The sequence below is a fragment of the Pipra filicauda genome, unplaced genomic scaffold, assembly GCF_003945595.2.
Source record: "Pipra filicauda isolate LSUMZ 115617 unplaced genomic scaffold, ASM394559v2 scaffold789_size180692_pilon, whole genome shotgun sequence".
In the NCBI taxonomy this organism is placed as follows: Eukaryota; Metazoa; Chordata; class Aves; order Passeriformes; family Pipridae; genus Pipra; species Pipra filicauda.
In genome coordinates this window covers 13,187-22,717 of record NW_024104963.1, presented here as the reverse complement: position 1 = coordinate 22,717, position 9,531 = coordinate 13,187, and the positions used below count along the sequence as shown (strand labels likewise).

Here is a 9,531-nt window from a genome sequence, read left to right as displayed (position 1 = left end):
TGGAGATTGTTTTGATATGTGTTTATATCTTCCTTGAAATACAACTGAAAGAAAACAATGTAAAAAAAAAAAAAAAAAAGGAAAAAAAATGGAAAAAAAGAAAAAAGAAAAAAAGGAAGAAAAAAGAGAAAAAGCAGAAAAAGGAGAAAAAAGAGAAAAAAGACAGAAAAAATGAGAAAAAAGAGAAAAAAAGACATGAAAAACTAAGAAAAATGAGACAAATAATAAAAAAGAAAGAAAAAAGGAAAAAACGAAAAAAGAAAAAGAGAAAGAAAAAAGAAAAAAGGGTAAAAAATAAAGCAGAAAGAAAAAAGAACAAAAAAGAAGGAATAAAGAACAAAAGCCTTATTACCCTCACTCCGCTCACGTGCAAATGGCCGCTGTGACCCGCCGCAAGGACTACAACTCCCGTGGTGCCCCGCGCGGGGCGCAGGCGCGGCGGTGGCCGTGCGGGGGCGTGGCCGCGCGCTGATTGGCTGCGGCGGTGTTCTCTAAGCACGGTGCGCGCGCAGAGCGCCGTGTTGACTTCCGGGAGTCGTTGATGGCGGCGGGGCCCGCATTGTGCTGTAAGAGCTGGCGGGGGGTGCGGGAGAGCGGGGTCTGGGGATCCCCTCGGGGGCTGCGGGGAGCGCGGCTGTGGGTGGAAAGGCTGGAGGGCTCGGGAGGGTTTGGCGGGGGGGTTCGGGGGTTCCCGAGGGTCAGAGCGCGGGGCCTTGGAACCCTCTCGGGGGCCGCGGGGCCCGGGGGCCTCCCAAGAACCCGGATGTTCGATTCGGTTCCGAGAAAGTCCCTCGGAAAAAAACATCAAAACCACCCAACAGAAAAAGAACCCTAAAAAAGGGAAAAGTGAGAAAAAGGTGAAGGAAAAACTGCAAGAGCCAGGATGATTTTATTGCTTTGCTTCAGTTTTTCCTTGGTCTCCTTCTCAGATTTTCTGCTCTCTTCCTTTACAGAAAGCTCTTCTCCTGTTGTGTGGCTTTGGGGTCCCTGGGGGGTCCCTGAGGAGGTTTTGGGGGGTCTCTGAAGGGGTTTAGTGTCCGGAGGGGACTTAAGGGGGGGGAGGTTGACGGTCCCTGAATGTGTTTGGGAATCCCTGAGGGAGTTTTGGAGTCTCCGAGGGAACTGGGAGGTCCTGGGGGGCCTTTGGGGGGGTCTTTGAAGAAGTTTTGGGGGTTTCTAGTGGGTTTTTGGGAGTCCCAGACGATTTTGAGGGTTCTTGAGGGGGTTTTGGGAGTTCCTGAAAGGGCCTGGGGATCCCAGGTAGGTTTTGCAGGTCACTGAGAGAGTTTAGGGGGTCCTGGGGGTGGATGAGGTCTCTGAGGGGATTCGTGGGGTCCTTGAGGAGGTTTCGATGGGTCCAGAGGTGGATTTCTGAGGGGATTTCAGGGGTTCTGAGGGGATTTTATGGGGTCTCTGTGTTGGTGGACCGACCCCAGGGAAAGGGGATCCCAATGCCTGTCCCGAACCCCAGAGACCCCCAAAACTCAGCACACAGAGACCCCCCAGGGGGGCCCGGGGGTCCCCTAAAGCCCAGCAGTGGGGTTCATGGGGTCCCCCAACCCCCAGGGGAGGGGTCCTGGGGGTGCCCCCCAAAGTGCGGGGGGGAGATGAACCACATCCGGGTAAGGGGATCCCAGTGCCCCCAGTATATTCCTGTGACCTCCCAGTGATCCTCAGTACAGCCCAGTAACCCCCTCAGTGACCACCCAGTGTGTCCCAGTGACCTCCCACTGCCCCCCAGTATGGCCCAGTGATCCTCCAGTGTGCACCCAGTAACCAGCCAGTGTCCCCGTGTGTGTCCTGGTAATCCCCCAGTAACTCCTCAGTCCCTCCCAGTGTCCCTCCGTAACCCCCAGTCCCTCCCAGTGCTCCCTGGTTCCCCCCGGTGTGTCCCAGTACCCCCCAGTAATCCCCCAGTGCCCCCAAAGCCCCCCAGCTGTCCCCAGCGTGTCCCCAGATGCCCTTGGCCTTTCTATGGCCGGGGGGGGGGCGTTTTTGTGGTCAGAGGGTCCAGGGGGGGCTCCTGGGGGGAGATGGAGGGTTGGGGACATCAGGGATGAGGTTTGGGGACAGTGGAATTGGGGGTGTCAAGGGGGGAATTGGAAACACCAAAAGGGTCTTGGGGACATGAGGGGAGTCTCAGGACTGACCTGCTTGTAGGGAAGCCCCTCCTCTGCCCCTCTAGGCCCCATTAACCCCCCACCAAATGTCCCCCAACTCCCCTTTTTTTCCTTTAATCCTCTCCCCCCACTGATCCCTTTGACCCCCCAATGCCCACAAGACCCTTTTAACTCCCCCAAATGCCCCCAAAGCCCCACCAAATCCCCATCCAACCCCTCCAGATCCCCCCAAATCTCCCCCAGCTCTTCCTTCAAATCCCTCCCAACCCCCCCCAAGAGGGATCACCCGGCACCCTGGGACAGGAACACAGTGGGCTGTACTGGGGGCACTGGGCTGTACTGGGAGGGCACTGGGGGGGGCTCAGGTGTCCCAGGACAACGTGGCCCAGCTCCAGGAGAGATCTGGGGAGCAGTGAGGGGGTACTGGACTGTACTGGTCTGTACTGGTCTGTACTGATCTGTACTCCTCAATCCCCAGAGCCCCTCCCCAGCTCCCCCAGGACCCTCCCGCACCCCAAAGCCCCCCAGGCCCCCCCAGGCCCCTGACTTGGTCCTGCTGCCCCTTGAGCATCTGCAGCTCCTGCAGAACCAGGCATTTCATCAGCAAATGTGCAGGTGACACCAAGCTGGGGGTGTGTGGATGTGCTGGAAGGCAGGAGGGCTCTGGAGCACAAGTGGTGTGAGGAGAGGCTGAGGGAGCTGGGGGTGTTGGGGCTGGAGAAGAGGAGGCTCAGGGGAGACCTCCTGACTCTCTGCAAGTCCCTGCCAGGAGGTTGGAGCCAGGTGGGGGTGGGGCTGTTCTGGCAGGAAGCAGCAGTAGGACAAGAGGGCTGGGTCTGGAGCTGTGCCAGGGGAGGTTTAGGTTGGATATTGGGAAGGAATTTTTTGCTGAGAGAGTAATGAGGCCTTGGAATGGGCTGGGCAGGGAGGGGGTGGAGTCCCCGTCCCTGGAGGTGTTGAAGGTGAGAGTGGATGTGGCCTCAGTGCCATGGTCTGGGAAGCACGGCGGGGTTGGATCCAGGGTTGGACTTGATGATCTCGGAGGTCTTTTCCAACGTGGCTGATTCTGTGATTCTCTGATTGCCATTCCTGTGGCAGCACATGCTTGAGGCTCCATCCCCAGGGTGATGGAGATGTCTGTCCATATCTATCTGCAAGGTTAGTCTGTAAATGTGTGGTGTTAGAAAAGCAGGCTGAGTTCTGGGCTGGTTGTAGAAGGAGAAAGAAGCCCCCAGGCCAGTGCAAGCAGGCAGCCCTCAGCTTGCACCTGATGTCCCCTCCCTGCAGGTTCCTGTCCTTGAGCCCAGGCCCTGAGGTGAGGCTGAGAAGTGGCGCGGAGGTGAGCCCAGAGCTGTCCCTGAGGTGAGGCTGAGAATAAGTGCAAGGCAGAGGTGCTGCTGAGGAAGGAGAGCCCCGTGGTGGGGAAGGCACAAAGCTGTGTGTGCCCATCCCCGAGCAGGTGCTGTGTCCATCCCCTGTGTGCCAGGTGAGCTGGGGCTTTGCTGCAGAGCTGCGGGCGCTGATTTGAGCGGCTGCAAGTGCTGAGATGGTGGGCACCCAGGAACACAAACTGTGCCTGGCCACGGAGCCTGCAAGGAGGAGCAGAGACAGCCCTGGCAGTGTGGGGGGCCAGGTTGTCCCTGTGCCTTCCCCTGCAGGCCCTGGCTGTCCCTGCTGGGCCCCTGTCCATCCCCCCAGGCTGAGCTCCCCCCAGGAAGTGCCAGGTGAGCTGAAGCTGCTGCCATCCCCCCCTGCAGCCGCTGCCCCAGCCAAGGGAGCAGCAAAGGCAGGGCCAGGAGCAGAGGCAGCAGCAGGGGAGCCCTGGGGGTTCAGGAAGCTCTTGTGTGGGGCAGGAAAGAGGCGCTGGGCACGAGGCCGGGGCTGTGCTGAGCAGGCCCAGCCCTCACATCCCCCCAGCCAACGCCGGCTGCCCGGGGGGCTTGGGAGGGACCCCCAGCCCGTGTGCCCCACACTGAGCTGGCAGAGAGAGAGCCAAGGGACAGGGCCACGGGCAGGGCCACGGGGGAGGGACAGGCAGGGCCATTGCAGGGCCACGGTGAGGGCACAGCCTGTGGCAGCAGAGCTGCCCAGGGCCGGGGGCAGCCGGGGGGGTTGGTACCAGGCAGTGCTGGGGCCGAGCAGAGCACGAGGCCTCTTGCAGAGCCCTGGAGCAGCCTCCCACTTGCCAGCCCTGCTCTGGTGGGGTGACACTGTCCCCTCCCTACAGGACACTCCCCCGGAAATCTTCATGAGGGCCTTTTGTGTCTATTCCTGGTTGCTGATTCCTGCTGGGGACCTGAGGGCCCCTCTGCAATCCCATCCATGGGGCACAATCTGTTCTGCAGAGCTCGACTCACTGCAGCCTTTGCAGGGAAATCTGTGTTGGCAGCTGCATCCTGAGCCCCAGGGCAGTTTGTATCTCCGAGTGCTGATCCAGCCTGGGGACCCAAGGGGACCCAAGGGATCCTCTGCCATTCCATCCATGCAGCAGGAGTCACCCTCCTGCCCTTGACTCCCTGCAGAGGAACAAGTGCCCTCTCTCTGTTTGGGAGAAGCCAGATGCTGCCCCTGGGCCATCAGAAGTGGTGCTGAAGCCTCTTTCAGCCCAGCCCCGGGTGCAGTTTTCTCATCCCCTCAGTGAGTGCCCGCTGCCCCAGCCGGCACTGACCAACCAGGGCGTTTGGCACACTGGGATTGGTGGTTTGGAGAAACAGCCCCAGGCTGGCAGGGGGCCAGAGGACCTCGAGGAACAGCCCTGGCGAGGTGCCTGCACTGGCAGGGGGCCAGGGGATCGCTGCTCCATGGAACCAGCTGGAGCTCTGGGTGAACCTGAGCTGAAGGGCCTGTGAGCTGTGGATGAGTCCAGGATGGAGCAGAGACCCCCCTGCAGCCCAGGAGGAGCCCACACCGGACCAGGGGATGCCCAAAGGAGGCCGAGAGCCCATGGGAAGCCCCTGCAGAGCTGTGGGAGCAAAGCCCTGGTTTCCAGGGCTGCCCCCCCGCCCCAGTTTGTTGGGTTTAAGTGCAAACTGCAGCAGGGCCGTCCCTTGGCAGCAGCCGGTGCCGTGACACAGGCTGGGAGATGTGCCAGCCCAGGAGGGACTGAGGGCAGGGGGTTCGTAGGGACCATCCAGCGCCCCTCGCTGCCCACGAGGGCTGGAACGGCCCGAGGGAGCGGGGGCTGCGGGGGCCGCTCGCCCTCCCGGGCAGGGAAAGGCCCGAGGGACCGCCCGGGGGAATCGGGGGCCCGCCCGGCCCCTGCGCCTTCCCCGCCCGGCGCTGCCGCGGCTGGAGCGCGGCGGAATTCCCGGCGGAATTCCCGGCACAAAGAGGCGGCGAAGGCGGAGCCGCACGGACACGGGGGCTGCCTTCTGCTCCCAGCGCCTCTTGGAGCCGAGCAGTTGCTGGAACTGGACAGGGGTGGGTCAGCAGACTTGTCTGGGCACTGGTGGTGCTGGGAGCCCCCCCGGCTGCGGGCGAGGAGCTCTCGGATGAGCAGGGGATGGGAAGGGGGAGGTTGGTGAGAAAAGGGGGTCAGAGGGGACAGAAGGGGTGATGGGACCCTAAGCTGAGTGAGAGAGGAGTGGGACCCCCAAGAGCGGAGGGGGAGGGGCACTGAGGTTTGGGCGATGATGGGAAATGGGTGGGAGAGGTCAGAAGAGTGGGGAAAGGGGAGGGTGGGACCCCCAAACTGAGCATGAGGGGGCTTTGGAGTGGGGGGATGATGTGAGAGAGGGAGGAAAAAAGTGGGGGTTGGGACCCCAGAAGTGATCCTGGGCAGGCTGGGAGTTGAGGGGACCATGGAAAAGTGGAAGGAACAGGGAGAAGGGTGGAAAAGGGGAGATGGTCTGGACAGTCTGACAGTCCCATGGGAGTCTTTGGGCACAGGGGGGTTGGCAAAGGGGGGTGGCCCCCTGAGCTCCCAACTTCCTCTGGGGTACTGGGGCTGCTGGATCCAATGTTCTCAGGGCACAGACATTTCTTTGGGCCAAAGAGCCCTAAAACACTTGGCACAGACCACACTTTACCACCAGCTGTTCTCCAACTACTCTGCTGGTTCAGAGCAGCACAGTAGGACAGTGGGGACCCCTGGGATCCCCAGGACAGCAAGGTGGAGAACCTGGAGAGGGGGAATGTCTGGGAACGTGGCACCCTGAAGGCGAGAGTCAGAGGAGAAGGGACCCTTGGGACCCCCAACACTCCCAGCATCCCTAAATGGGACCCCAGCATCCCAGACAGGGGAGACCCTCTGAACCCCAGAGGGGAGAGACCAGAGAGGGGGAACTCCTGGGAGAGTTTTTTTGGGCTAATTTTCATATTTTAGAGTACTTTTTAGCTGAATCTCAACTTTTTGCAGTTTGGACAGGCAGGAGTTTTCTCACTATTTCTGAGGAGCTTTTGCCTGAATTTCGATTGTTTGGGTTTTTCTGGGCTGAATCTTGGTGTTTTGGAGGTTTCTATGGTCACAAGATGCCCAGTGAGTTCTAGAGATGGACTTGGGCAGGAGGAACCCCCAAGCCAACACACTCAGCCCTTGTTTTCCCCCCATCAGGATTTGTCCTTCCCAAAGCTTGGGCGGATGGAGGAGGAGGCTGCGAGGAAGAGGAAGATGCCTTGGTCCCCCCAGGCAGGTGAGGAGGAAGTCAGTGTCCCTTTGGGCGGGTGTTGTGCTGGCTCTGTCAGCCGAGCATGGCCCCGGCTGCAGGACAACCCCGCTGGCGCCGCCGTCCTGCCGGGGCCGGAGTTGGGGGGATGTCCTTGGCCTTCCCTGTGGGCCGGAGGCAAATCCCCTGCCTGTCCTTCTTGCTTCCTGCCCCAGGCCCCGAGGTGAGGAGGGAGAGCCCGGAGGACAAATCCCCCCGTGAGACCCTGGTGGGAGAGGCCGTTTTGAAGGGCTCCCCGGCGCAGGAAGGCAGCGGGGAGGAAAAGGGCCGGAGATTCCCCCGCAGGAGGGGCTCCAAAGCCATCCCAGGGTGCTCTGAGGAGGAAAGAGCCAGCCTGTGCCGGGAAGGCGGCCGGAGCTTGAGGGGGAGCTCTGAGCTGGTGGTCCCTGAGCAGCCTCCCAGCAGGGAGAAGCCCTTCAGGTGCTTGGAGTGTGGGAAGAGCTTCAGGATGAGCACCAACCTCCTTGAGCACCAGCTCATCCACACCGGGGAACATCCCTACACATGTAGAGAATGTGGGAAGAGCTTCAGGCAGAGCTCCCACCTGATCCGACATCAGCGCATCCACACTGGGGAGTGGCCCTACACGTGTGAGGAATGTGGGAAGAGCTTCAGGCAGAGCTCCAACCTGATCCGACACCAGATGATCCACACTGGGGAGCTGCCCTACACATGTGGGGAATGTGGGAAGAGCTTCAACTGCAACCCCACCCTGATCCGACACAAGCGCATCCACACTGGGGAGCGGCCCTACACGTGTGGGGAGTGTGGGAAGAGCTTCAACTGCAGCTCCCACCTACGCAAGCACTGTCGTATCCACCAGCGCATCCACACCAGAGAGCAGCCCTGCACGTGTGGGGAGTGTGGGAAGAGCTTTAGGACGAGCTCCAGCCTCCTCGTCCACCAACGCATCCACACCGGAGAACGACCCTACAAGTGCTTGGAATGTGGGAAGGGGTTTAGGACCAGCTCACATCTCCTCCTGCACCAGCGGACGCACTGCGGGAAGGGCTTCAGGCAGAACTCCCACCTCGTCATCCACCGGCACATCCACACCGGGGAGAGGCCCCACAAGTGCTTGGAATGTGGGAAGAGGTTTCGGATCAGCTCACATCTCGTCCTGCACCAGCGGACACACACGGATGAGAGGCCCTTCCGCTGCACTGACTGCGGGAAGAGCTTCAGCCAGAGCTCCTCCCTCGTCACCCACCGGCGCATCCACACCGGGGAGAGGCCCTACAAGTGTGGGGAGTGTGGGAAGAGCTTTGCCCAGAGCGGTACCTTGACCAGACACCAACAGACCCACCGGTAAGAGAAGCGCCTCGAGTGCCCCGACTGCAGGAAGAGCTTCGACTGCTGCTGCAACTCCATCAGCCATTGAAGGACCCCCGTTGGGTGATCCACAGGGACCCACGTTGGGCACAGACCTGGTGACCCTTGTTCCAGGTGATCCATGCTGGGCACACACCTGGTGACCCGTGTCCAGCCCCTGTCCCGACCCCTCTGACAGTGAGGGTGACCCAGGGTCTTGTTAACTGATCCCTTGGGCAAGATTAGAGTTAGTTTATCTATCTATCTGTCTATCTATCTATCTATCTATATGTAGGGTTCAGTTTAGATCAATTTTGTTTCCCTGTAGAGTAGGTTTGGGGCAGTTTTGGCTCCTGTCTATAGTGATCAAAAAGCATAAAAATAACACTTCCTCTCTCTGGCTCCAAGCCCAGCCTGTCCCTTCCAGATGTGGGTGTTTCCCCCCCTTCCCCGGGCGGTTCCTTTGCCCATGGGCAGCAAAGCCCCCGCTGCTTCTGCAACTGGAGAGTGTTGGAGCCGTGGACCATTAACATTCCAGTCTCTCCCAGCTCTGCACCCCAAAAGTCGAGCGGGATCAATGTGTCCCCTCAAAGTGGCTCAATCCCGTAGCAGTTCATATTCCAGGCAGAATGCCAAAGGGCATCCTGGGACTCAAAGTCCTTCTGTCTCTGTCGCACGTGCGCAGTGAAGTGCTCGGATGGGAGTGCTTGAGGAGGTCCCATGTCACCGTTTGAAGTGTCTGTATAAGCTTGTGTTGATCTTAATAAAGCTCATTGGGTTACTGCACCCCCGTGTCGACTGGGTTCGTGCAAGACAAATGCTCTAAATGGCCGCCCCAATCGGGACATTCAACAGGCGTCGGTAACCAGAGGCCACAGGCCTTGGGACATCTTGCCATGACATCCGTCCTGATGGAATTCCAAGGAAAAAGGAAGAGCTCTTCGACAAATCGTGCGCATCAGTCACCTCTGCAGAAACAGGACAAAAAGGGAAAGAGGACAAAAAAGGACAAAAGAAGAAAAATCCGGCTTCAGCAAACAAGAGGTGACCTATTAGGATGGGAGGGATGTATTCCCACCCACGAGGGGAGGTGTTCCCCAGAAACGAAAGCAAAAGCTGAAGCTATTTGCCAATTCCTAAAAACGCTGGACAAAGACGTAACAGAAAATAAACCATTGGCGCTCTTAAATTGGATCATCACAAATGAACCGGCACTTCCATTGATGCCTTACGGCCCTTTTAGTTTCTTTTTTTTTTTCTAATTTTATAAGCTTTATAAGTAATTATAAGTAGTAGAAGTAGCTTTTAGAAGTAGCTATATTATATCCCTCACCCTTTGGCACAATAGTTTACACATTCCCTACCCCATCACCCCATTTTATGTTCCCCATATCAATCCCTGAATTCCAGTAGAAAATGTTTAGTCTCTTGTCAAG

At 58.7% G+C, this 9,531-nt stretch overlaps 1 pseudogene; it reads left to right on the top strand.

Moving 5' to 3' along the window:
* Positions 1-7,127: 7,127 nt before the first annotated feature.
* LOC114000428 lies at positions 7,128-8,987 on the top strand (annotated as a pseudogene).
* The last annotated feature ends 544 nt before the right edge of the window (positions 8,988-9,531 follow it).